Source organism: Solanum lycopersicum, chromosome 6, assembly GCF_036512215.1.
Source record: "Solanum lycopersicum chromosome 6, SLM_r2.1".
NCBI classification, from domain to species: Eukaryota; Viridiplantae; Streptophyta; class Magnoliopsida; order Solanales; family Solanaceae; genus Solanum; species Solanum lycopersicum.
The window spans coordinates 4,079,940-4,107,337 of record NC_090805.1 but is presented as its reverse complement, the minus strand read 5'-3'; positions in this window follow the sequence as shown (position 1 = coordinate 4,107,337).

The following is a 27,398-nucleotide window of genomic DNA, read 5'->3' as shown; positions in this document are numbered from 1 at the left end:
CCCTCAAAGCTTAACCTAAAATAGTTTAAAACTTTTGAGAAAGAAAGGAAGCAAGACTTCCACAGAGCCTATGGATAGCTTTAGTAGAAAAAAGAGGAAACTATGATTTCCAAGAGAGCTTTTTAAAAGCTATATTTTGAGCACGAATCTCAAATCACAGGATCAGAATGTTTTAAAAACATAAAATCCATTATATATATTTTTTGGGAGTATTATTGAGCAACCATGTGGGGATGCGAGTTCAGATTAACTCAAGTCTCCATGTAAACCATGTCGCCATTATGGGTAGAACAGGGTCATACTTTTTAAATGAACCCTCTTCAAAGTTAATAGTGGATCCATTAGCCAGTTCACATCCTATACTCTGGCAAGGTTAGATTGAAGGGCAGTGTTGGCCTAATAATGTTGTATCATCACTATAGCTCTTAACTGATGGTTGTTGGATAGAGAAGCTCCCATAAAAGTGTTGTATTTTTCATATACCTCAGTTATTTGTATTTTTACATACATCTCATTTATTATTTCTATACTTGTATACATTCAGAGTTTACAACATGCTTTCAGTCTATATTTCATTATATTGCTTTCACTTTTAATTGAGTTAGACATGGTAGACTTTGATGTCATTCTTGGCATGAACTGACTTCATGCCTGTTATGCCTTAGTTGATTGTAGAACCCAAGTTTTTAAGTTTCTTTTTACAAATAAGCCAGTCTTAGAGTGGAAACACACTTCAACAATGCCTATGAGTCATTCCATTTTGTACCTAAAGGCAAGAAGTTACTTTCCAAAGGGCGTGCTAAAATTAACGACTCAAGTGCCGAGATACCTCCCATTTCAGATTCAGTTTCAGTAGTAAAAGTGTTTCAACAAGTCTATACTTATGAACTACTCAGAGTCACTCCTGTAAGAGAAATAAACTTCGGCATAGACATCATTCCAGATACTCGTTCTATCTCTATTCCATTATATAAAAAGACACTACTAGAGTTGAAAGATCAATTGAAGGATTTTCTAGAGAAGGGTTTTATTTGACCAAATTAACTTAGGAGACGGTTAAGTTCAACAATTTGAAAATTGTGAGAAAAGCTTTCATGAATTGACAAAGAAGTTGACTAATGCCCAATTTTGACTTTGCCGGAAAGTACTCAAGTTTTTGTGGTGTATTGTGATGCATCTAAAGTTGGTTTGGGTTGTGTATTAATATATAATGGAATAGTTATAGTTCATGCCTATGGAAATTTGAAAGTTCATGAGAAAAATTACCCAACCTGGGACTTAGAGTTAGGTTGTTGTAGTATTTGCTTCCACAGATGACGCCATTATCTTTATGGTGTTCATATGGAATTGTTCACAGATCACAAGATTTTTCAGTAGATCTTTAGTTAGAAAGAGCTTCATCTCAAACAAAGAAGGTTGTCCATGGGTAGTATCTCCCATATTGGAGAAGATAAGAAAGAGTTAGCAAGGGAGGTGCATAGACTTGCACGATTACATGTTTGATTAATGAATTCCACAGAAAGAGAAGCATTGGTGACTAATGGTTCAGAGTAATTGTTAGTGTTACAGGTAAAAGGCGAGCAACACCAAGACCATATATTGCTTGAATTAAAGGCAAAAGTTCATAAGAAAATGAGGTGATGGCTTCTGAACAAGGGTGAGACGGTGTTTTGAGGTAGACGATTGAGTCAGTTGGCAAGTTTCACTCTTGAAGGGTGTTATGAGATTTTGTAAGAAAGGGGAGACCATTCCCAGTAAATTGGTCTTTATAGAATCTCCAAGAGGATTGCCAATTGTAGCTGGTAAGTTAAAGTTATCACAAGAGTAAGAAGCAGTCTAATCAGTGTCTCACATCCCTATGTTGAAGGAGTGCAGGGGAGATATTTCACCTATCATACCAATTGAGAATGTTAGGACCAAAGATAAATTGTTTTATGAAGAGGTCCCGGTTAAGAATCTTGATCGCCAAGTTCACAAGTTGGGAACAAAGTAAGTAGCGTCAAGTCAAAATTCATTTGGAGAAATTAGTTTGTGGAGAAGCTACTTGAGAGGCTAAATAGGATAAGAGGAAGATATATCCACATCTCATTGAATTCGGAGAAATTGCTTACCAAGGTACTAATTTTCTTCTTAGTACCTGTTAAGTTATGAGTGAGCATGTTGGGTGTTTGAACTAGATATTACACCCTTAGCCTAATAAGAGTAATCTCTTCCAAGAGGAATGTTCCCAAGGGGGATATATTGTAACGTATCGCAACTAGAAACGACTATAAAAGATGTTAAACATGGGAATATTTATTTTTGGAAAGAAAAAGAAAAATTGTGGAAAGTCGACTGAGTTGAAAAAGTGAGTTTTGACCATTTTCAAATAGTCATAACTTCTAGGTCAGAATAAGTTACAGGTAGTTCTTCCTATGGTTGGAAATTCCTGGGAAACGGTCCCAAGTTTGCATGATTTGGATATCGTATGAGTTATTTATGCCTTTCTGATGTTGGGCTATTTGAATAATAAATCCAACCCGGATATTTAAAGGGTGTTTTGGTCTTTTCCTTACCCTTTTATTATTTTGTTTTTGGTAATATTATTAGGGCCTAAACTGATAGGATTCAGTATATAATTTTACCAAAAGAGTTAGGGTTTTGAGAGGAGCGAAAAAAAAAGAGTAGAAAGGAGGAGAAAAGAGAAGAGGAAGCAAGAACGTTCAAGATCGTCGAAGTTCGGCTTGTGGAATTAGTCTGGGGTGATACCTATTAAGGACTATGAGATCTTTCTGTGTTGGTTTAGTTTACCCACACACCAACTTGTTTAATTCAGCGATTTTTACTAGATTGAATGATGAAAATTGAAGTTCTTGAAGAATATTGTTTAATTCTTGTTGGTTGAATCGTTGCATACCTAGAGTTTATTTGATTCGTGATTTCATGTTTTTTTGGAGTCTAATCTATTGGGTATTGAGGTTATTAGTGATCCTAAGTGTTTGGGTAAAGATCCATGGAAGTTAAGAAGGTTTATAGATGAAAATCGGAGAATAAAAGTCCAAATGCATGTCTGTAGGGCCCTGGGGCGCCACGCCTCCCATAGCCCCACAGGAAAGTCTTTGTCCTAAGGGACTTGGGGCAGCGCACCAGACTAAGTGCCCCAACTTGGAATCTGAAGTTTGGGGCCTGGCGCCCCATGCCTCTCAGAGAGCCAAGGACGCCAGTTCACCCCTTTAATTCTCCATCTTTTTGTACTAGTTCCTAAGTGATGTATCCACGTTTCCTAGTTGATTCCAACAGTCAAAGATACATCTAAACATCAAGAAATCAATCATAAACAATAGATCATGAACCTTAAATCCATAGTCCAATTCTAGTAAAGTAAAGATCAAAGTCAAAGAAGTTAAGAGTCAACTCTAAAAGTTATGAAGCAAGTCAAAGCAAGTTTTCAAATTTTCAAGTGTCTTTATCAAACATAATAACTTTGTTTTAAGGTTCAGGTATAAGTTAATCAAAGAGTAAAGAGTTGAGCTGAATTCTCAAAATTACAAGGGAACTAAGAATTCCCTAAGAGTTAATTTCAAGTTAAGTAAAGAGTAAAGAGTTGAATTTTATCCTTCAAAGAAATACAAGGGAACTAAGTATTTCCCGAAGAGTTGTTTCAAGACTCAAGTTTAAAGTTAAGTAAAGACTAAAGAGTAGAGAGCTACGAGTACAAAGTTTAGTTGAAGTTCTTTTCTTTAAAGTATAGTTGGACTAAGTGTCCCAAAGATATTTAAATTGTTTTCACATTTACACAAGTACGGAAACCAAGTTTTCCAATGAGCCTTCGAGCTAGTTTACAAAAAAGAGTTATAGATTTATAACATGAAGCAAGAATGAAAGTGAGATTTCCAAGATAGCCTTTGAGCTAAATTTTTTTTTTGAGCACTAATATAAAATCACAAGAAAAGTTGTTTTTAAAACATACAAGATAAGTTTATATTTTGGAGTAGTATTGAGCACTAATGAAGAGATGTGAGTTTCATATTAACTCAAGTCTCCATGAAAACCATGTAGCCATCATGGGTAAAAAATGATTATACTTTTTAGAAGATTTATTTTCACATTTTACTAGTGGATCCATTAGGCAGTTCACGTCCTATACTCTATCAAAGTTAGGATGGTCCTTGGCAGCGTGAGGTATACGTTGTATCATCACTATAACTATTAAGTGATGGTTGCCGGTTAGATAAACTCCCACATGAGTAGTTGCATTGTTCCACAAGGGGTTCTTCTTAGTATGAATGGGGGTATGAGACTTCATTCATGCATTGCGCGAGTAGAATTTGAGCGGAAGCATGATGCCTTTTATTAAGATTATGATTTTACATCAGATTATTTTATATATTTACATACATCTCAAAGTCTATTGTATCTTTGCATACACAGAGTTTAAAACCATGTTTTAACCAGCTTTTATTTATATTGGACATGTCTTTAAACTCTTATATATAGGAATGAATTAGTTATATTGAGTTATGTTATTCACGAGTTGAGCAAAGTAAAGGTAAGTGTTCCTTCTTACTTTTTTTCAAGCTTACATTTTATTTTAGCATTACAACTCGCTTACTCATACATTCAATGTATTGATGCTAGTTGGCCTGCATCATATAATGATGGAGACGCAGGTAACTAGAATCGGCTTTTGGCGCATATTTGATCCGATGAGCTGCTCAGAGTCAGTTGGTGATAACTCTCTTCATTCTGTAGGACACTTTTATTTCATTCCATGTTTTTACTTATAGAATATTGTGGGGTTTGTACCAACATTCATCCTAGTATTATAGAGGCTTCATCAACAGATAGTCAGTCAGATTGTTAAGTTTGAGTCTCTCCTTATCTTACATTTCACATATTCTGATTTTGAGACTTAAGTGCGATTTTGCCCAAGACATTTAAGTTATTTTTATGAGAATGTTTCTCGTCGTATGATTAAGTTATGTCTTTCGTTAAGTTAAGTAAGTCAGGTCAAGGATTCGCTCGAGACCAACTATAGTCTTTGGGTGCCGGTCACGTCCAGGATGTAGGCTCGGGACGTGACATGCAGCATGTTAATTTATTTAATTTTTTATTTTGATTGTTTCATAATTTATTTTGGTACTAACAATTGCTTACACAGGTACCATCGCTCTAAAGATTCAAGTGGTCTACTCCAAAAGGGGTAAATCCAAGTTAGTAGCCCCGTCTTACTAGTTGATTGATGAAGACACCGACTCGAAGAAGGACCCAGCCTATGTTCCTCCTGGCATAAAGACACCACAGACACCATCCCAAATCACTAGGGAAACCCCCTGAAGGTGAATCCCGATGTAGTCACTGCCTCTTAGTCTGATGAGGAGCGTATACTAATCGGCTCACCAATAAAGGCTGCATCCAGTTCAGAAGGGGGCTCAGCATCCGGATCCGAGTCTGCCACATCTTTAGGATTAGGGTTGGCCCAATCTTTATGGTCCAAGTCGGAAACCTCAACCGATGCCAACTCTTAAGAGCCACCAGATAAGGGGAACAGGAACAACATGCCTCATTTGATGAGGTCACTAGATCAGTAGCTGCACCTATACACTGAACAGATGACCTCACCCCGTAGAAAATGAACAAAACATATGGTGTGTTGATGAATAATGGAAAATCTATAGGGATATGAAGATGATAAATAAAAAGAGAGTGATGTCCCAATTGATCACTGAGGAACGACGAGTCCTTACTGGGAGCCTACATACAATGCGAGAGGTGCACCGGTTATTTAGCCACCTTCCTCCATCATATACAGTCGTGGATACAAAAATCCATAGCGCAGGCAGGTTCGCAAAGAGAAGTGTGTTTCTAAGTAAATAGAGCAGCAAATTCATGCGCTTCTCAAATGCTTTGACGCATTTGAGTTGCATGTTCTGGCACGACCATCCTCCACCACTGATCTCTCACTGCCTTTCAGACTAAGCTGGCTATCCTACGTGGTGATGTTGATGTTATCTTCGAGATGTGGAAGATTGCACCGGAGCATTCCCCCATAGAGCAAGATGAAGATACTATTCTTGAGGCATTCTTTAAAACATCTCTTGAGACATAGCCCAAACCACGTGTTCATGGCAAGAGGCACCGTTCTAGAAACACTGTTGAGGCCGGTGATAAGGCCTATGACAGAAAAAAGGTAGCGGGCATAGGTGGAACAGGATAGGAAGGACTCAATAGTGGATGAAGGGATGCGCTAGAGAAGGGTGCAAGAGTTAGATTCTTGAGCATCTAGTTTAGTGCCTGTGAGCAGAGCAGTGAGCACTACTAATGGTACTGATAGAGTGGTGGATTAACTAATAATGGTGTTAGACTTGGACATGTGGGCACTACTGCAGGTGATCGAAATACTAACCCTATAGGCTTTGGGAAACCAGACCCACCCACTTATTGATAGGTCATCAGCGCTATGCACTACAAGTTTGATTCACCTACCATTATTATTTCTAGGATTTCTTATGCATTTGAGACAATTGAAATATCTTTTATTGAGGTGGGGTAAGTGAAATGTGAGTGATAGGATGAAGTCTGAGTATCCCAACTCACAATCCTCTCTTAGGGTTTGTTGTCTCTGTTCTTTTTCCTCAAGAGATTGCTTAAACTTTTGTGGAACCGGAATGTATTAGTAAGTGTATGTGTAGAAGCATGCCATATTGAAGCATAGTGGTTAATCAAATGAAAAAAAAATGATCCCCGTCCAATTTAAGTGTATAACACCTCCAAAAATGACTTAGGTGAAACTAGGGCCTAATGTGTGTGACATGAAGTCTTGAAGTCCTAATATGGTTAAAAATGATGTACAGGCAGTGTCTCAAGATTTTGGATTAAGTTTGAAGTCAAATGTCAAGGGACGACCAAGACGTTCGACGACTAGTCACCTATGTGCCTTATGTGTTTTCATGTGATTATGTGTGAGTAATGAGCTTATGAGGTTCTTATATGGTTGATAATATTTTTTACAGTCATCATGCTGTGTTTGGTAAGGTTTGAAGGTCAAACGTCTAAGAACGTCCGGTGACGTTTGAAAGATAACATTTAGACTTCCTTATGAGTTTAGATGTGTCTTAGCATGTTGCATGGATTTTTTGATGTTGTACATGTTTGGTGATGTTCCTAATACCTAGAGGTGCATGTTTAGAGGTTTAACATCTGGGTACGACTCCACCTAGGACCCACAAGGGGCCCTAGAGGAGGACCTCAAATCAAGATATGAATTTGCATGACAACTTGCATGCAGTGCCAAACGACGACATGTCGATGGAACGACAGCTCATCAACTTTGAGCGTCGATGGAGCCTGCAAGTCTGTAGGTTTTGGATCTCTTAACCAAACCATGAGACCCCCATCGACAGGGAGTGGTCCTACAAATGATCCGTCGTTAGCACGGCGTGGTTGGGACCTGCACTGCCTGCAATTTTTCTATTAAGGCTTGGGGTTTTTGGGAAATTTATTCCAAGTCTTATAAAATAGGAGGATGGTTATTTCTGGTGTTTATGGGTATTTTAAAATTATATAAGTCAAAAAACTCTCATTTAAACCCTAGCACCTAAATCAAAACTCATTCCCTCCCAAAGTTTCTTCAAAAACCTGCATGAGAGCTCAAGGTGAAGATAAATCTTGAAGATGGATCTTCAATGGAGTTTCATATTCAATTATCATTAGATTATTCTAATAAGGTATGAGAGTTTTTCATCTAAGGCTTGCTATCACCTTAGAGTTAATTTCAGAGATGATTTTCAAAGATTTTAAAAAAATGAAAAAGTCCAATTTCTACTCTAAGTCTTGGGTTCTTGCATGAAACGTTTTCAAACATTGGGATATGATATTATTGATGTATATTTAATGTTTTCCAATTCAATTCTCCATGAACCCTTGAACCTCTTAAATCTCTAAATTTGACTAAAATATAGATTATGTGATCATGCTTTGATATTCATGAATTCATGTGTAGATTGTTATGGGATTTTTATTCATGAATAGATTATGATTGTATGGTTCATAGGTTGTTTAAATTTGATAAATTGAGTATTGTATATTATTAGCTCCATTGAATATTAAGCTTATTTAATTGATGTTGACTTAATGCTTATGAATTCTAGTGTAGTTTTCTATGGGATATTGAATGATGTAAGAATTGTATTCAATTGATATCTAATTGGTCTTAAAATTGATAAGTATATATTGAATTGAACTAGATTCATTGAGTATTATATTTTATGTATTGAATTGATGTTCATGGACATGGGCAAGGGCCTGATGGTATTGAATTGGATGATTTAGCTTTGGCTTGAAGTGGTGAGATTGAATGGGTTGTATGATGCCCTAACTCTTTTAATATTATGCATAGCTTTTGTATTACAATGATGATTGGCATGTTCCACTTATAGTGTCAATGCTATGTGAGTTGATGTGGCCTTGTCAACGTTACTTTATGTATTATGATTATCATGGAATTGTTGTAACTACTTGAAGTACTATGATGATTTGTGTAGTAGATTTATCTAATGTATAATCATATCTTTCTACATATGAAGTAATGTGAAACTGAGTGTTCCTTCTATGTATATTAGGAGATCATGTTAGACTATGACTATGTTCTTATGTGTGTAGTCTTACATGTTAATGCATGATTGTTCCAACTTGACTATATGAGTTGTCATGGTTATATTAATGATGATATGGTAATGTATAGGATGACATAAAGGTGATAAGGGTCATTCCTAAATGATTCAAAGAATGATATGTTATATGTAATAAAGTTAAGTAGGTTGTGTCATGTTTTGGTAGACTTGTGTCCCTTACTTGACACATATATGAATGATATGTGAATATGAGATGTCTTTACTAGGTAGGTTTAATGAACCCTTGTCATGTATGAATGAATGATATGTTAGACCTTAAATAATGTTAAGAATGTCATGTACGTGGAACCTTACACCTAGTTGTAAGGTTATGTTATGAATTTGAAGTCGAGAACCGTAATGGTATCCTTCATGTAAAAGATGATGGACTTAGCGTTGATTGGATGGAACGGAATCATATCATCCTTAGGAAAGTATGATGAGCTATCTTAGTCGCCATTGAAAGGTATCCCTACTGGACCTCTTTGGTAAGGTGAATATGATTGGGTTATGAACTAGATATGAAACCTCTTCATGTGATCCTTTAATGTCAATTACTCTATGAGAACAAAGTCTAGCACCGAGTGAGTGTGTCATGAGAAGTAGCTCTACTTGAGAAGGAGACTAGAGTACAATGTAGCTCTACTTGAGAATGCGACTAGAGTGCATAAAAGCCTTTAATATTCCTTAACCATGTGCCTACATGGGATGTGTCCTAGTTCTACCCTTGGTAAGTAGAACACCCTCATTGGAGTATGTTAGAACTCCGGATTTCATTACTAGATATCATGGTCTATGTCGGTTTTTTTCTATTCTCATCATATGGGATACCTACTAGCATTAGAGAAGTTCTATGAAGTTTAGGTGGTGGTATGGGGCTCTATATAGAAATTACACAATAGGCTTTTAAGCTGTTAGTTAGAGTCCCTAGGTCTTGTCCAAGACCATTACTTGAATATCCTTATGTGATGAATGAGTCTTAAATGAACTACTGAATATAATGTCTTAAGTTTAGAAAGCATGTTAAATGAATGTGTACTTATCTATAGTAGTTAAGGGTTTCCTAGTTATGGATGAAGGGGGCTTAGGAATGGTCACTTCGTATCTTACCTAGATAAGTCTTAAGAATGACTCTAGTTAGGGAAGATGTTGATTATGTGGACATGATCTAAGGCTTAAGTAGTCTTAAGAATTAGTTAGGTAATCTTGAAGAGGTCAATCATGGACGTTATCTTCTTGATTTACTTAAGTAATTCTTTTTATAGTCTTTGTAAGGAGAATGTCATATTATCTATGTGTTTATGTATTAAGTGAGAATGATTCTATCTTAGGTAGTCTATAGGATCTCTTAAGTGTGTGTGTGTAAGGAATTGTATGGGCGGTCGCTTCACAATTCACTCAAATAAGACTTAGAATCACCTTTGGTTGGAGGATCTCATGTTTATGTGCTTGGTGTGTATCTCATTATAGGTGGTATTAAGGATCATTTAGGTGTGCCTAGAGAGGGTGTATGGGTGGTATCTCTTTTTCTCACTTAAGTGAGTCTTAGGATAGCTTTTAGTGAGGGAATTACATTCTAGGAAGTGTCTAAGATGAAGTAAAAGTACTTCACTGTGCAGGGAAGGAACTTCACTGTAACAGTGATATAGCTCACAATAACGTTTTCCTAAATAATGTGAATAATTTGCTTAAATGATTTCTTATGTGTTCCTAAGGTGTTAAATATTTTTCTTATGCTTATACTATGATGTTTTAATCAAAATTCATGAAAAGCATATTATTTTCTAAATGACCCTTTTTCATGGTTTTTGCATGGCTCCATACTTTGTGTATCTAATGTGCTAACCCATTCTTTTTCCTTTTTGACTAAAGTGTATGGATTTGGAAGTCTTGATATTTCATGGAGGATGGATAGGTTTCTAAGGGTTGAAGATGAAAAATTGGTGAGTCCTCATCGATTCGAAGATAATATCCACATGTTTATTTATGTATTAGTCTTTATTCTATGTCTTGTATGGGCTTAGTACCAAGTGTTAAATACTCCAATGTTAATATGGTTCAATGAAATGTTGTAAAGGTTTAATGTTTTAAAATAAAGTGTTCGGCTTGCGTATTGATTATGGAAGGAGTTCTTCGTGCGTGAAGAAAGTTTTCAATTCTTACTCATTTTACAATGTTTATTTATGCATTGAATGATACAAGTGGTTTGAAAGACTTCTTGAAGTCTCAATTTCAGTGTGGCGACACAAGAATGCTTTAACTTGTAGGGTGTACTTGCGGGCCGTTACAAAGGGCTTGGTGTATAGGCTCAGAAAAATTGAATGTGTTGGCTCTAAGCATGACATGAAAATGCACCAACTGCATGACCTATAACTAAAACTTGAAATGGGAATTCTGATAATCTAATAATACAATGATATGCCAAGTGAGTGTGAGAATATTTCATTGTTCAACAATTGGTGCCAAACTAGAACTTGCCCGGTTAGTCTTGCTAAGGGAATCTTCTCTAGAAATTAGGAAGTGGTCATAGGGCCTTGTTCAGAATAGTCCACAAATAGCCTTAAAAGAGGTTGACCAAATGAACTAAATGTTTTCTTTGATCCAAATAAGCTGAGCGTTTTTCTAACTCACCTTCCAAGGGTGTAATATTTTGGCCCCAGTCTCTCCTTGGATATGTGCACCTTTAATTAGGCAAAAATCATATGTTGAAGGTGACTAATGCAAAAGTGACCTCGTCTTGGACCTGCCCGACATCGGGTATTGTTCACCTAGACTCATGGAAAACCCATGAGTTGAGGGTGGCTATTATGAGAGAAGACCCAAAAATGAGTGTGAAAAGAGTTGGAGGTTTAAAAGAAAATCATACGTAAGAGAAGGATGTGACTTGGTGAAAACGAAAAAATGGCTGTAAAAAAATGAATTATTTATACATATCTAATGATAGTTATATATCATACATATATACAATCTTACACTATTTATATAATGTTGATACATTACATATACACTCAACAATTTAATTTAATAAGAATTTGGTCAATGATACATTGACTTGAGAGGTCGTAGTACATATTGCCCTAAATTTTGAAATTTACTAGTATCTTTTCAGACAATTGTAACAATCTATTTTTTATATTTTAATATATAAAGTTAATCCACTATCACCTTGCAAGATGCACTATATATTGTTGTGGCCCGAAAAGTCATTTTAGGAATATTTCATAAAAAATATATACTGTTTTACCCTTCTCGATAGTAATTTCGAGTCATTTATGATCAGTCAATGAAGTTGATTTGCGAGTTTTGAACTATTCGATAACTATAGTTACTTAATTGGCAGATGTTTATTAAATAGTTTCTTTTAATTTAATTGGTGATAAATGAGTTTGGTATATAATTTATTTTTGTCCATGTATTAAAATAACTTACTAGGATTTGTCACTTTTAAAACATAATTAATTTAGAAAAGAAAAGAGAGAAGGGGAGAACAGAAGCTTACATGAGTAGCCTAAAACGAGGGCCGAATGCTTCGGATAAAGGCCACAAACCTGTGAATTTGAATGTGTATCAGTAGATGTCATATTTCAATTATGATTATTATTATGATTTGTCGATGAGAAAGGAGAATTCGAGGGGAATTATCGAAGGTATAATATAAGTCTTAGTTCCCATGTTTGTATATAGGGGTATAACACTTTATTATAATATAATATTTTTGGAGTTGGGAGAAAAAGATGATAAGAAAAGAGAACAATAAATCCAGAATTTAAAAATTTGCAATTCGCGTGCTATTGTTGGTGATCTTTTCAATTGAGAGACAATATGATTTTAAGGCAGTGATGATATAATTATCATACATTGATTATGATGTAATAATACATTTATGTGGAAGGTTAGTGTTACAGCCTATTTTTGTAGTGAGACACTGGTTCCGCCACTAGTGAATTTCAATTAAAGTTCATATTTATTTATTACATTATAATATAAGCGTTTATATTATATAGGGATATGTGATTAAATATTGTGAGTATTATATTATTAAAAAAATATCAGGGTCATAGTGTTTGGAGAAATTACAACTTAACTCTAGACTTGAAATTTAGAAAATATCAGATTTGACCTATTGGTTGGAATCAAGATTAAGAAATTTTATTAAATATTTGAATGAGTTTCTGGGTCAAGGATATACCTATAGCAACATGGATGTTGTTAGTTTTAAAATATTATTCTGACTATTAATTTGAATAGATTGATTTGTGTTGGAAGTGCAACAAAACGGGAAGGCTCAAGTTCCCGAGTGATTGTTTGATTAAATTAGGCAAGTGGATTTCTAAAATCTTGTTAAGCATATGAAATTCGTATATTTCTTTGTAATATGTGTTTGGGGTAATGAGACTTGGTGATGGGTTGACATATCCACGTTGATTTATTCTAATTAACGATGAAAGAGGGATAATAAAAGGCAATGTGATTAATTATTTTTTGTTGTGTTAAGAATGATTTGAAAGGCTTGTTGAATCATTATTGATGTTGAATTTTGATTGTGTTGTTGTGAATTGTGCAATGTTATGAAATGGTCAACTCCTCATTATTTGTGTGAACATGTCATCTGTATTATTCTGAGGCATGGTTGTGATAAGTGTTATGTAAATTGAGAAAGAATAAGAAATTAAATAGGATGTACCATTTCAAGGGACGTATTGCGCGCTGGATGGATACTATATTTCTAGGGATGTATCGCACGCCACGATGGTTGTTATATTTCGAGAGACGTATGGCTGCCGCGATGGTTACTATTGTCGAGAGTCATATCGCATGCCGCGATGGATATATGGACTGATATGTCCCCTATGGGTCCCGGACTGAGAGAAAGTGGGTGTGTATTGTTAGGTAAGACACTATACTTGAAATTGCATTTCATTCTATTGCACGTCTTTATCATTAGTGAACTTGATCTTGGTGTTGTGGATCTTCGGAGTGTCTTTTTTGTAGATCTTGTGAGAGTCTTATTTGAGATCTTGTGATCAATGAATACTGAGTCTTTTGTTGAGGATATATAATTTGTTAAAGTGTTGTTGTTGAGGGTATGTAATTTGTCAAAGTATTATTGTTAAGGATATGTAATTTGTAATAGTGTTGTTGTTGAGGATATGTAATTTACTAAAGTGTTTTTGTTGAGGATATGTAATTTGTCTAAGTGTTTTTGTTGACCTATGTGTTATGTAAATGATGAGTTGTTAGGTTGGATTGGTTTTATGCAAGTTGTAGTTGTGGAGGTTCAAATAGTGTGTAAGGAGTACCCATATTTTGTTGAGTACTGTGTGGTTCAGTTCTCACCCCTTGCTTCTACAATATTTCACAGGTTACGGGCCCAGATCTTCATGAAACTTTATATTCTCTTCATTTTCGTCTTCATGTGGAGATTTGTGAGGTAGTTGTTTGTCTTCTGAACGAACCTTTTTGCTCATGTTTATGATATTGTTTTACTTTAAAACCAATGTCATTGAGACTTTCTTATTTTATATCATTCTAGTATTTATATTATAGGCTTGCACACGTGAAAATCAGGTTTTGAGGGTATTTTAAGTTGATTGTAAATTTTCAACATATTATTGTAATTGTTGAGTTTTAGACTGATTTGTCTTGGTGGGATAGGAAGACTGTCATCACATCCATTTTTGGGTCGTGACATATATTGCGCAAAATAATAGGTGATACATACATACAGTCTTCCAATTAATATTTTTTTGTTTCTTGAACAGTGTTTAATAACCGCATTAATGTTTAATCAATTTGCTTCGCGCCATCGGACTAAAGCGTTTTTTCTATAAAATCTTCCAACAGTTTTTCTTTATATCAAATCAATAGGATATGAAAAAAAATAACTCAAAATTATTAAAAGATTAATTGTAGAGATTTCTTTTTTAGATATCGAATTCATCTATTAACCATTTCGATGAATGTTTATTTTTTCAAATTTAATATAAATAGCTTTATTTTGTTTTAAACATAATTTATAAATAAATAAAAACCAAATGACAATTCTATAAAAAAAAACATAAGAATATTGAACTAAATAAAATAGGATATTGCTAATTATACAATTTTAATCATAAAAACAAATATTGAAAATAACTATAAAATCATTCACAAGCCCAAGCATTTTATTTCGGGTTCCTCTTCTTCCTCTGGAGTAAAATTATTCTTATATCAAATTCTTTAAGTACTTCTTTTGGTTTTTTTTCTTTAATCCTATCACAACTTCTTGACACATTATATCCAATATCTCCTTATCATTATAAAAATTAGTAGCCAAGATGGGAGCATGCAAAATCGAGTTGTACACATTCAATAAAGCATTGTCAAAATCCATCAACATTCCATTGGAGACGTCATCCTCCAAATATTCTTTCAGTATTTGATCACTTTGGTCATTTTTTTTATGAAAATTACGCAGAGAAATGGCATTTGTAACACAGTCATCTTTAACCATATTCTTGCTAGTTTGTGATCTTACGACTATCGCCACGTCGAGTACAAGTTGTCACACCCCGAGCTTACACCCCTAGATGTAGCCATCACTCGGTTACCATTGTTGTCCTCGAGCGAACCCTTGGCCTTGCTTACTTAACTCAACGGAAGACAACAATCATGCTTATAATAATGAAGGAACTCATCTGAAATGATCAATAATATTATCTTGATTGTAGAGACTACTATACTACTAACACTCGTAACTGGATAAAATGGAAACCAAATCTTTAACTTAAGAATGGAAAGTAAAGACTACTATACTAATAACTGTCTATGAAGCCTCTAAGCTGACTGAGATGAACGTTAGGACAAACCCCACAACATTCTATTGAATTAATCTAGAAAGCAATAAAAATATGTCCTCCGGAATGAAAGGAGGCTCACCAATTGACTGTGGAGTGCTCAACTGGATCAACGGTGTGCTGGATGTCGATCATCGTTACATGCATCTGCATCATGATACAATGCAGCCAACTGGCATTAGTACATTGATGTATGAGCATGCAAGTTTGAAATCTAAGCAACACATATGCTTGAAAAGGAGTAAGAATGAACACTTACCTTGGCTATGTTGAACTAGTGATCTACTAACTCTTATTCAATACATATAGTTTAAAAGTAATTGCAATATAAAGAAATGCCGACTGAAAATATGATGAATACTCTAAATGTATACAAGTATACAATAATATCTGATATGTATATATAAATACAATAACTAATGTATATGAAAATATAATAACTGATGTATATGAAAATACAATGTTGATGTCGGTGTTTCTCTTTCTAACTAACATCACTTAAGATCTACAGTGATGATATAGCGGCTCACGCTGCTCGGCCATCCAAACTTTGCCAGAGTATAGGACCTGAACTCTCTAATGGATCCACTAGTAAATTGTGAAAAGTAATCATATTAAATGTATGACCTTTTTCTACCCAATATGGCTACATGGTTTAAGGGTTGTGAGTTATCTGAACTCTCCCCCATAGCGGTGCTGAATACTACACCAAAAAATATATTGGCTCTTATGTTTTTAAAAACATATTAATTCTGTTATTTGAGATTAGTGCTCAAAACATAGATTTTAGAAAAGCTTTCTTCGAAATCATAGATTCCTCTTTCTTCTATTATACTAGCCACAGGCTCTGCGGAAATCTAGCTTCCTTTCTTTCTCAAAAGTTTGAAAACATTTTAGTTTAAGCTCTGATGGACTACTTTCTTCCCTTTTAATTCTTGAGAAATGAAATCAACTTTATGCTTTTTGCATACTCGAAACTTAACTCTTAGGGAATACTTAGTTTTCTTAAAGCATATTAGAATTTAACTCAACTCTTTACTTTAACCTTAAAACAAAGCTAAAATGTTTGTTTAAGACACTTGAATGCTTTAGGAACTTACTTTGACTTTCTTCTTATCTTTTAGACTTGACTCTTAACTTCCTTGTATTTGATATTAACATTCGTTGAATTGGTTTATGAATTCAAGGATCATGATCCCATGTTTATCGATGATTTAATGATGTTTAGATTTACTTTAGAGTGTTTGAATCAACTAGGAATGATAGGTACATCACCTAGGAACTAGTACGGAGAGATAGGGAATGAACAAGGTCTCTAGGGGGTCGTGGCGCTCTGAAAGGCGCGGGGCGCCAGGGCCTATCAGACACACTCTGGTATGGGGCGCTCTGAGAGGCGTGGCACGCTAGGGCCTGTCAGACAGAGGCTGCCTTGAGGCGCTTTGGCAGGCGCGGCGCCCCAAGGGTTACCTGACGGGATCTTCAACTTTTTTTACTCTATTTTTCATGTTTAAAACTCCTAAACTTCCATGGATCCCACACCAAATACTTAGAATCCCTAAATACCTCATTACCCAATAGATTAGACCCGAAAACAGTCCATTAACATAAATTAGAACTCCTACAGATCAACTACAATTCAACCAACAAGAACTTCAAGATTTTCATTCAAATAAACTCTATTGCTGTATGAAATCGAATTGGGAGTAGGTGAAAGGACCCTACACCGAATCATGTCACATAGCTCGATAGGTATCACCCCCGATGAAATCCACGCAATGATTCTTGGCATGTTTTCTTCTCCCTCTCCTTTCTCCTCTTTTCTCCTCTTCTTTTCTCTTCTCTCAAAATTCTAACTTGTTTTCTAAATGCGTAAACAGAATGGGATCATCTTGGACCCCAATTTATTACCCGAAAAATGAAATTAAATAATTGGATAAGGAAAAGACTAAAATACCCTTAACTAATCCAGATTGGACTTTCTACTGTCCGACAACCTAACTTTTGAAAGTCATATATCCCTCATATGACCTTGAAATTTTGCAAACATGGCTCCGTTGGAAAGATCTCCCAAGAGATTTCCATCCATATAGAGGACTCACCCTAAGTCCTCTGGAGATGGAAGTTATGACCGTTTGAAAATGGCCAAAACTCACATTTGAAATCTGGAAATCTTCCAGACTTCTCTATTTATTTCCAAAAATGATTATTCTTGTTCTCTTAGCTTAAATTTAGCTGTTTCAAGTTACCAGATGTTACACAAATTCCTTGCCATCACAAGTCTTTGGAGTTAAGAACTATGTGGAAGAAGACATGGATGGTCAATATTTATTTGACTCAAATGATTATATTATTTGAGAGGTTTGAATGACTTAATTAATATAGAATAAAATTTGCACTATCCTAATTAACGTAGTAAGTCAAAATCGAAATATTTTTAATGGAGAATCAGTTTTGCATAAACAATGTTGAATTAGGAAACTGTGAAAATTCTACCTAAACCGTATATATGTAACCAAACAAGATTACAAAAAGGAGACATCTTTTTTCTTCCAAATCTCAATTAGGATAAAAAATATTTTTCTGGTAATATCTAACCATGATGTTTGAAAGTTGTATTTAATCGAGAATATCATCATCTGTTAGGTAGGCCAACCGAGTGATCGAGTTGGGCTGGAGTCAATGACACAGAACCTTTCTCTAGCCAAGAATCCCATTATTAATCAAATCAAAGCGAATTCAATTCATTGGCAAATGAAAAAGCTATCGTATTAACCCTCAAAAAAAATTCTAGAAAAGAGGAAGAGTCACTGATACAAGAGAGTTATAGGTAAGCAAGCAAGAAGGATAGGTGCAAAAAAGAGGGGCGAGGCAAGTGGCCCAAGAGACCCTTTCCTTACAGTCAAGTGACTCTCCATCTCTAGAAAGTTTGTATCTAGGATCTGGTAATATCTAACCATGATGTTTGGAAGTTGTAAACAAATACATAATTATTCATGGGGACTATTGCTTAAAGAAATAGAAAACCTCGTGTACATGGAGTTAGTGGGGATTTCAAAGATTCAATATTTACCACTCAGAATAAATGTAACAGATAGGAAGATAGTGATAGTAAATTTAAGTAATTAAACAAAATGATCATTTGGTGGAGATCATGTAATCTACATTTTAGGATTGTTTAGAGGAGATATAAATCAGATATTCATTGAAATTTGCCATTACAACATTTCTAATCACAAATTTTAAAATTTTATATGCCACAAATGTGAATTGATCATTTCTAGTGAATAAATAATATTTAAAAGAATTGAAACATCGAAAGTTTCTCCTATCTATAATTTGGGATTATCTCGATGAGATTTGAGCTGATGGATATTGGAAAAACAATCAATCGACACCTACCCAATTAATCAAAAGTATCACAAGAAAGATGTTTTGCAATATATAAATATTATATAAATGTGTTTCTAATTATATATATACATATATGATATATATTTGTACATCATACATATAGACGATCAAACATTATCTATAGAATATCGATATAGTACATGTAGATAGAGTCATTTAATTAGTAAGAATTTTGGTCAATGATACAATTATTTGAGAAGCCGTAGTAAAATATTGTCCTGAAATTTGGAGTATTACAAGTATTTTTTCATAGCAATTGTAATAAGGGAAAATTGTATAAAATAACAAACTAATAACCTAAATTAAATGGAATAGCTAGGGTTTGATTTAATTGTGCTCCATAGCAAACATTATCTAAAAATTTGCCAGCGTCTTTCCCAGGAATCTCGCTCGCCACTCTCCATTCTCGCTCGCCTCTCTCGCTTTATACACAGAAGTGTATAATTTTGCTTCTGTTTTGTATAAAGCGAGAGAAAATTGTATATACACATGCAAAAATGTATATCTTCGTGTTATACACTTAATTATAAAATTTACAAACATTTTACTTCAAAAATTGCAGAGAAAAAGGCAAACGAATTATACAATTGCGAATTATACAATTGCAGTGAAATACAATTTTCTCTAGCTTTATACAACAGAAGTGTATATATTGTGTTTCTGTTTTTGTATAAAGCGAGAAAAACATATATCTTCTTGCTATACACTTATAATTATGCAATATATATACATTTTAATTCGATTCAACTATATGCAAAGCAAATTATACAATTGCAGCGAAATAGGCCAGCGAATTATACAATTTAGGCCAGCGAATTATACACTTGTATATGTATAGCGAATTATACAGTTTTTATGTTTGATATGGAGCGCAGTTATGCAAAGTTTGCTATATTATACAAATATGAATTTTTTGTTTGCTATATGTGAAAGTTGCCCTTGTAATAATTGATTTATTTTGTTGTAATATGTTAAGCCAATCTGTTAATAACGAGAAAGATGCACTAGATATTGTGCAAAAGGAGAGACGATACATATATACGCTCCTCTAATTATTATTTATAACTTTTCACTCAATCTTTAATATTTATATTAAAGTTCAACTAATACGAATTTATTCCAAGTGGGATCTTGACTATAATGCTTTCTTTCAAGAATTTTTCTATACGTTCTTCCAATCTCTATCGTCTTACCCAAATAAAGTCGACGAATTTTTTATAAGCTCTAACACCAATTAACATTATTATTGAGTTTTTAAAAGTGTCATGTAAACCAATATAACCCTATATTAAAAGAGAAAAATCATAGTGTCTCTTTTGTTTTTTAAGTTTTAAACTTTAGTAGGCTTTTAAAGGATTCCCTAATACTGAAATCATTTTTGTTGTTTTATGAGTAACTTCAACGAAAAGCCATGTTAAGAGATTTTTCAGTACATAAATTGTATCAATTAATTGATAAAATTTATCAAATATCCTTTCAATGAAAATAACCCAAAATTATTTTAAAATAAATTTGAATAAATCTTTTTGGGTTATCAATTATATCTTTCATTCTTTTTTTTTTACTTCAAATTTTATATAAATAGCTCTAATTTATTTTCAATATAAATTCATAAATTTATAAATCAATAAAAAACCAAACAACAATTATATTAAAAAAGAAAAACAGAAGATAGAACTAAATAAAATAGGATATATCTAACTAAATCTTTACAATTCTAAAATTTAAAAAAAAAAAAGAAAAAAATTTAAAATAACACTAGTGTTATAAAATCATTCAAAAACTGCTCAAGTATTCTCTTTTGGAATGTTCTCTTCTTTCTCTGGAGTAAAATCATTCTTGATATTAAATTTTTTAAGTATATCTTTTGGTGTTTTTCCTTTAATCCTATCAGCAACTTCAAAAAATTAGCAGCTAAAATAAGATCCTACAAAATCGAGTGGTGCACCTTCACGAAAGCCTTGTCAAAATCTATGAACATGTCTTTGGAAACGCCTTCTTAAGAATATTTTTTCTAGTATTCAATCATTTTGGTCATTTTCTTGCTATGAACATTAGGCAGTGGAATGACGTTTGAGACACAATCGTCTTCAACCATATTCTTGATAGCTTGTTACCTTATAGTTATCGCTATCGCCTCGTCTAAGTACAAATTCCTCACAATAACAAGTCTTTAGAGTAAAAACTTTGTTGAAGAAGACATGATTATATTATGTTAGTTCATTTTTTTTGATAATCTTACTGAAAGGAGATTAGAATGATTAGAATGTATGAGAGGTGCAGAGGGCTTAATTCATAGAAGATTAGATCTTCTCTGTTGTAGTTGAAGTAGGAAGTCAAAACAGTTTCTCTTTTGTGTCACAATAGGTAATTGTGAAAATTTTACCAAAACATATGTATATGACCGAATAAAACTACGAAAAGGAAGCCTTTTTTCTCTTCCAATTTTCAACTAGGAGAAAATATAATTTTGATTTTTTAATCCCTAATATATAATCATGATTAACCCTAGGAAATAGATGTGATTTGAGTTGTCGCTGAGAATTTTGAGTATGAAAGGGGATCGAGAAAGCTTCTCTTTTTGGTGTACCCGAATCTCAGAGTTCATATTTCAGGTACTTACTTATTCATTCCAAGAAAATTTATTGAGACTATTGCTTTAAAAAATGAAAATTTTCTTGTAATTGGAGTTAATGGTAGTGTGAAGTCAAGAGTACTTCTATTATTAATTATCAATGAATTTTTTTTTCAATTTCTGTGCTATTTGACTTTAAAAAATTAAACCTTCAATTATTCCAAATGTTTTTTGTTAACACATCAAATATTGATCACTCCATCCTTTAATTAATCATGTTTGATGTTAAAGGTAATTTTTTACTAGAAGAGCCCAAGTATGACATATTTTCTACATAAGAGGATTAAATATACACATTTGAATTAATCAAAGGTTAAATATGCCTATTATTGTACAAAAAAATGACTAAGATTAAAATTTATCATAGTTGAGATATTATAGTATAATTTCTCCCAATAATTTTCAGTAATTGTCTAAGACTAATAGTCAAATATTAATGATATTACCATTTTAGAGTCCTAAATAGTATTTGGTTTAATAATATATTATTTTAATATTTTTGCCTAATTTAATCATACAAACATAATATATGATTTTAATATTTTACAATGCATAATTAGAGGTGTCAAAATGGATTGGCCCAACCAATCTAACGGGCTAGAGAGTTAAATAGGTTTGGGCGGGCTAGCCCATTTAATTAAGGGCCAATAAAATAGCGGCTCAATCTAGCCCTAACCGGGCCACGGGTTGGGATGAGTTGGCCCTTCAACCAAAAAATAAACAATATTACATTCTTAGAAATAGTATCGAATGTTGACGTCTATGAACATGACATCAATACATACAAAATTTATTTATAAATCACACTTCGGTGAATACTTACAAAAATACATTTATGAATCACAAGCTTTGGTGAATACTTACAAAAATACATAATAGCCAACGTAAAATTTAGCGGATAAATTTCATCATTTCTCCCACAAAAAACTAGTTGCTTTAAAAGATTTCCAGCAACATAAGGCAGCCTAAATACTTAACAAATCTAAATTTCGAAAATTATATGACTCATTAATTAATATTTTATATCTCCACTTCTATTCCACCATCGATCACATTTGAATCAACATGTGACATTATTTCCTTAGGAAGTTCATCTTCAACTACAATTCATAATGCAAGATGATATTGCAAAATATTTGATTTTTATTTTTCAAAATTTTTATCATAAAATCTTTACAAATAAAACACTATTAAAAATATATATAATTTTTTTTAAAAATTAATAGCCACGGACTGGCCTCAGAGACTTACAGGTTGGGCCAAATGGGGCGGGCTTAAAAGCCTCGTTCATAAATGGGCCAAAAATGTTAAGCCCAATCCCACTTATTTCAAGGGTTGGGTTGGCCAGCCTTGGGGGCTAAGCCCATTTTGACGGCTCTATGCATAATCATATATATATATAAATTTTCTATATTACAAGAATAAAAATACAAAATTATTTATAGTGAGAGAGGGAAATACATTATTATCAAAAATAATTTTCATTAGGCATTTGAAATAATTTTCGAAGACTAAAATGATCAAATTGGCAATGACAATATCATTTTAGACTCTAAGCATCATCTAGTCCAATAGGATAATATTTTTTATACTTTTAACTTTTTAATCGTTTGAAACTTGACATGCTTTTAATATTTTTTCATTCATAATCATCATATATTATTATAACTATATATTATTATAAATTAAAGAATGTTAGGCAAAAGTTGAATAACTATTTTGCCCTACATTAAATTAAAATGTTATAAACTATTTAATAAATTAAAGAAATAATGCACAAATATTCCTTCAACCTATGCCCGAAATCTCAGAGACACACTTATACTATACTAAGGTCCTATTATCCCCCTGAACTTATTTTATTAATAATTTTCTACCCCTTTTTGGCCTACGTGACATTATCTTGTGGGGCCAACGCTGATTGACTTTTTTTTCAAGCTAGTGCCACGTAGGCCGGAAAGGGGTATAAAATTATTTATAAAGTATGTTCAGGGGGTAATAGGATCTTAGTATAGTATAAGTGTGTCTCTGAGATTTCCGGCATGGATTGAGGGGGTACTCGTGCATTTTCCCTAAATTAAATACTAAATATTAACTACATGAATAATTTATTAATACCTTTTACTAATTTGCTTGTAAAACCAAATCAATAGTAACAATTAAGCTAGACGAAATACATAATTAAATGTTACAACTAATTTTTTTCCCACTTTTCTTTCCACTTTATAATTAGTTTAAATTAGTAACTCTTTCAGCTAAAGCCTCTTAAAATTACTATATATCTATAAATTTTCATATTAAGAAGGTAACAAGCCCTCATCAACTTGCGCAACTTTTTTTCTATTTTCTTTTTAAATTTTCTTATATTTTTTGTATATAATTTAATATTAAATGCCTACAAACATTAATAAAAAGACTATTGTTAAGTATAAGTCGAAAACTCACATATTTTGTCAGTTTCAAGAAGAAAGTACAAAAGCCTTTTATTTCAAAATTAATAAGAAGAAGAACCTGTTGGCTTAATCAATGCGTTTGTCACTTTTTGGGGGTTTTGGTGCTGGTAAGTGGTAAAATGGTTGAAAGGTAGATTTTTTATCTTTGTTTACATTTTTTTAACATCTCAAATAATCACAAGTTTTGCTCAACAAGAAAAAAAATTGTTTAAGTTCCGATAGTCAATAATACGTTTACATTACTCTATTTGGCCGTTAAATTACTGTGCAATATTGAGAAGTTAAGATCTTTTGGATTTATTTTGGATAGGCTCTTATCTTGGAATCTTTAACACAAATATTTTATGGTTGTTTTCCTCATAAACCTTAATGTGATTGCAGTTAAAGCGTTGTGCAGAGATGCAGCGCTCCTTGAAATGTATAATCTTGCCAGACATTTCATCTAAATTATCATGTACTATTAAGTGATTAATTATTATACTGCACAGTATAAAAAAATCTACTCGACTTTATTTCATTATTTTGGGTTTGTAAGATAGTGAATAATCCCTTTCACTTGTGTTTAAGTCAAAAAAATATATCACAAATAATAATTTCAATTTCAATAGAATTTTACCCATCAATCAATTATAATTATTTGAGGATGCAATTTTGGTATATGTGGAAGACTTGAAGGTTATTTTTTTGAATTTTTTTTTTCTGGTTCTTTATGTTTTTATAATTCCTTTGGATAGGACATACATGGCTTTTTCTTTCTGTTTCCAATACATTCTTATATTCTTCACTTCTTCATGTATTAGTGAAAAATTAAGAGAAAAATTTATCAACAATTTATTTTTCGATTCTAATATGTCAACACAATCATATCCAACTACAGAATGAGGTATTTATCTTTTCCTCTTTATATTTTTACATGAATTCACAAATTTTTCTTTTTATAAATTGAACATAAAAGATTAGTTCATTGCACTTTTGTGTTTTATCATCATATAACTTTAGTGTCTTTTTTTATTTATTAGTTATCTTTCTTATTTGGTTAATATATTACTTTCTTTATCTTTTTTTCATTTTGTATGATACGGTGACATTTACATTTTATTGTTTTTCACATTAATTGAGTAGATATTACAAATGTTTCAATAAGTGATATAGACTTATATAATTTTTATACGGTAATAACGATCAAACGTGCAACACACGTTCCTTGAACTAGTTATATTATAAGTATGATATTCCTACATTACAGAAAATATCAAATTTTTAGAGAGTAAAGTGTTATTATCCTAAATAATTTTCTTATTTAGGCATTTGTAGTAACCACCTAAGGTTGATTTAAGAGAGTACAATGTGTTATTCTCAACAATTATTATATTCTTCATTTAAGGAAAATTAATTTTTTTGTCAAGCCCCAAAAAAATGGTTGTACCTCAAGTCATGATGATATCTACTAAATCCCACTAATTGGTAAGCCAACCTTAAGTGTAGAATGGAGGTAACTTTCCTAGAAAGTAGAAGCACCAACAAAAACAAGAAACAAGGCAACTAAAAGAGATAACAACATAGAATCACATAAACCAACATATATACATGTATCGAATGAGGTCAAAAGAGACAAAAGATCCATCCCAAAAAATGGTGGACATCGATTGTCATGATCCAAACCTCGAGTCATGATGACACCTACCGTACCCCATTAGTAGGTAAACCAATATGTATCCCAGAACAATAAGTAATAGGAGTATCGAGTAGAAACAACAAACAACTAAAGATAAACAAAGCATTTCAATCATAAGATGTTTTTAGTACTAAATATAGTTTAAGAACGAAAGTAATGATCCACACCAAGTTCTAGGGCGTAAACCACTATGTATCCCACCGTCTCAAGATTTTGGCAGGGTTCAAAGCTTTTCAGTCCACACAAGAGCTCGTTAGCATCAACGGGAAATACAATATGATATGCTTAAGGTGAGGGTATCAATGGCTCCAAAATATAATGGAAGGTAAAATCAAGACAATTTGTACATTTTTTTCTCATTCAACAATACAATTTAAGTTGTTACACTAACCATTAAGAAAAAGAACTAGATCTGGATTCACCATCATTATTATTCACCCATAAAAACAAGCAGACCATGCAAACGTCTTCATCTTTCAGATGTGGAGAGCGGTGTATCTGGCTATGCAGCCCATTCTGTACACGAACCATCATAGACTGGAATGCCAGTCTTCCCATATCTATGGAGGCCCTAAAACGATAAAGATAGAAATAAATGAACTTTGAATTCATCCCTCTTTTTGTGACAATGGTATAGCCGTATGAATACTAGGCATTGATTAATGTACAACAGTACAAGCGAGAGCTGTATGAGAGAAAGCGGATTCAACTGACCAAGACAAGTATGCAAGCAGTTACACCTATGCCACAAGAGGCAACTTTAGGCTTGTCCTGTTGAATGCCTTGAATCTGACCCGTTACAAACAGAAAGGACGGGGGTGCCCGACGGTATACAATGTTGTTGTATTGGGCCCTTAATTTTCTGTCAATTCTGTATGTTGGGCCCAAGCCTGTTAGGGCGTAGCTTAGCACTATATATATATAGACTCTATGGCAAACCCTATTTTGTAATTCTGCTTTTGCCTCTCCATAATAAAACTGCTCCCTCTCTTCCCGTGGACGTAGCCAATTTATTGGTGAACCACGTAAATCTGTTGTCTTGTTTTTCGCGTTTATATATTTTCTCGTATTATCTCAAATTCCGCACAACATGTCCAAAGAGATTCCTGCAAAAAAAACAAGTATTGTTAAATCAGTTACCTAGAGAGCAAGGGAATTTCAAAATACATACATACATTCCATGGTTAAACAAGAATTATTCAACCAAAAAAAAAAAAAAAGGTTAGACAAAAGATTTACACAGTAGAATGAAACAGTGGCAAATCTCCATTTCAAAGGGGAACCTTTTGCATAAGTCATAATTGCATAAACATGCAAAGGAAAAGACATTATATTTTTCCAATGAAAAATAATGCATTAATACACCGTTTTTAACATATGGGCTACTGTTTTTATAAGGTCTAACATTCAACAAAGCTAGGGGTAACAGGAAAGCAAAACCACAGAAATGCAACATGCCCAAACTCTAGCTCTGAAACTGAGACTAGTTCTAATCTTGTTGACCAAATTTTTTCTCGAGCTCTTCACGGGATAAGATTGTCTGTCAGCCATCCAACATCTGATAAAAATCACCACAAACATATAGATTTGAATATTTAAATTTTTTAAAAGATTTGAATGTATCACAGAAGGGATTAAGCTTTGGAAACAAGGAAATACAGGCAAAACATGTAAGCACATTTTATTGTTTTACACTCTCATACTGATGATGACTACCCAAGGTTGATTCAGAGCTTC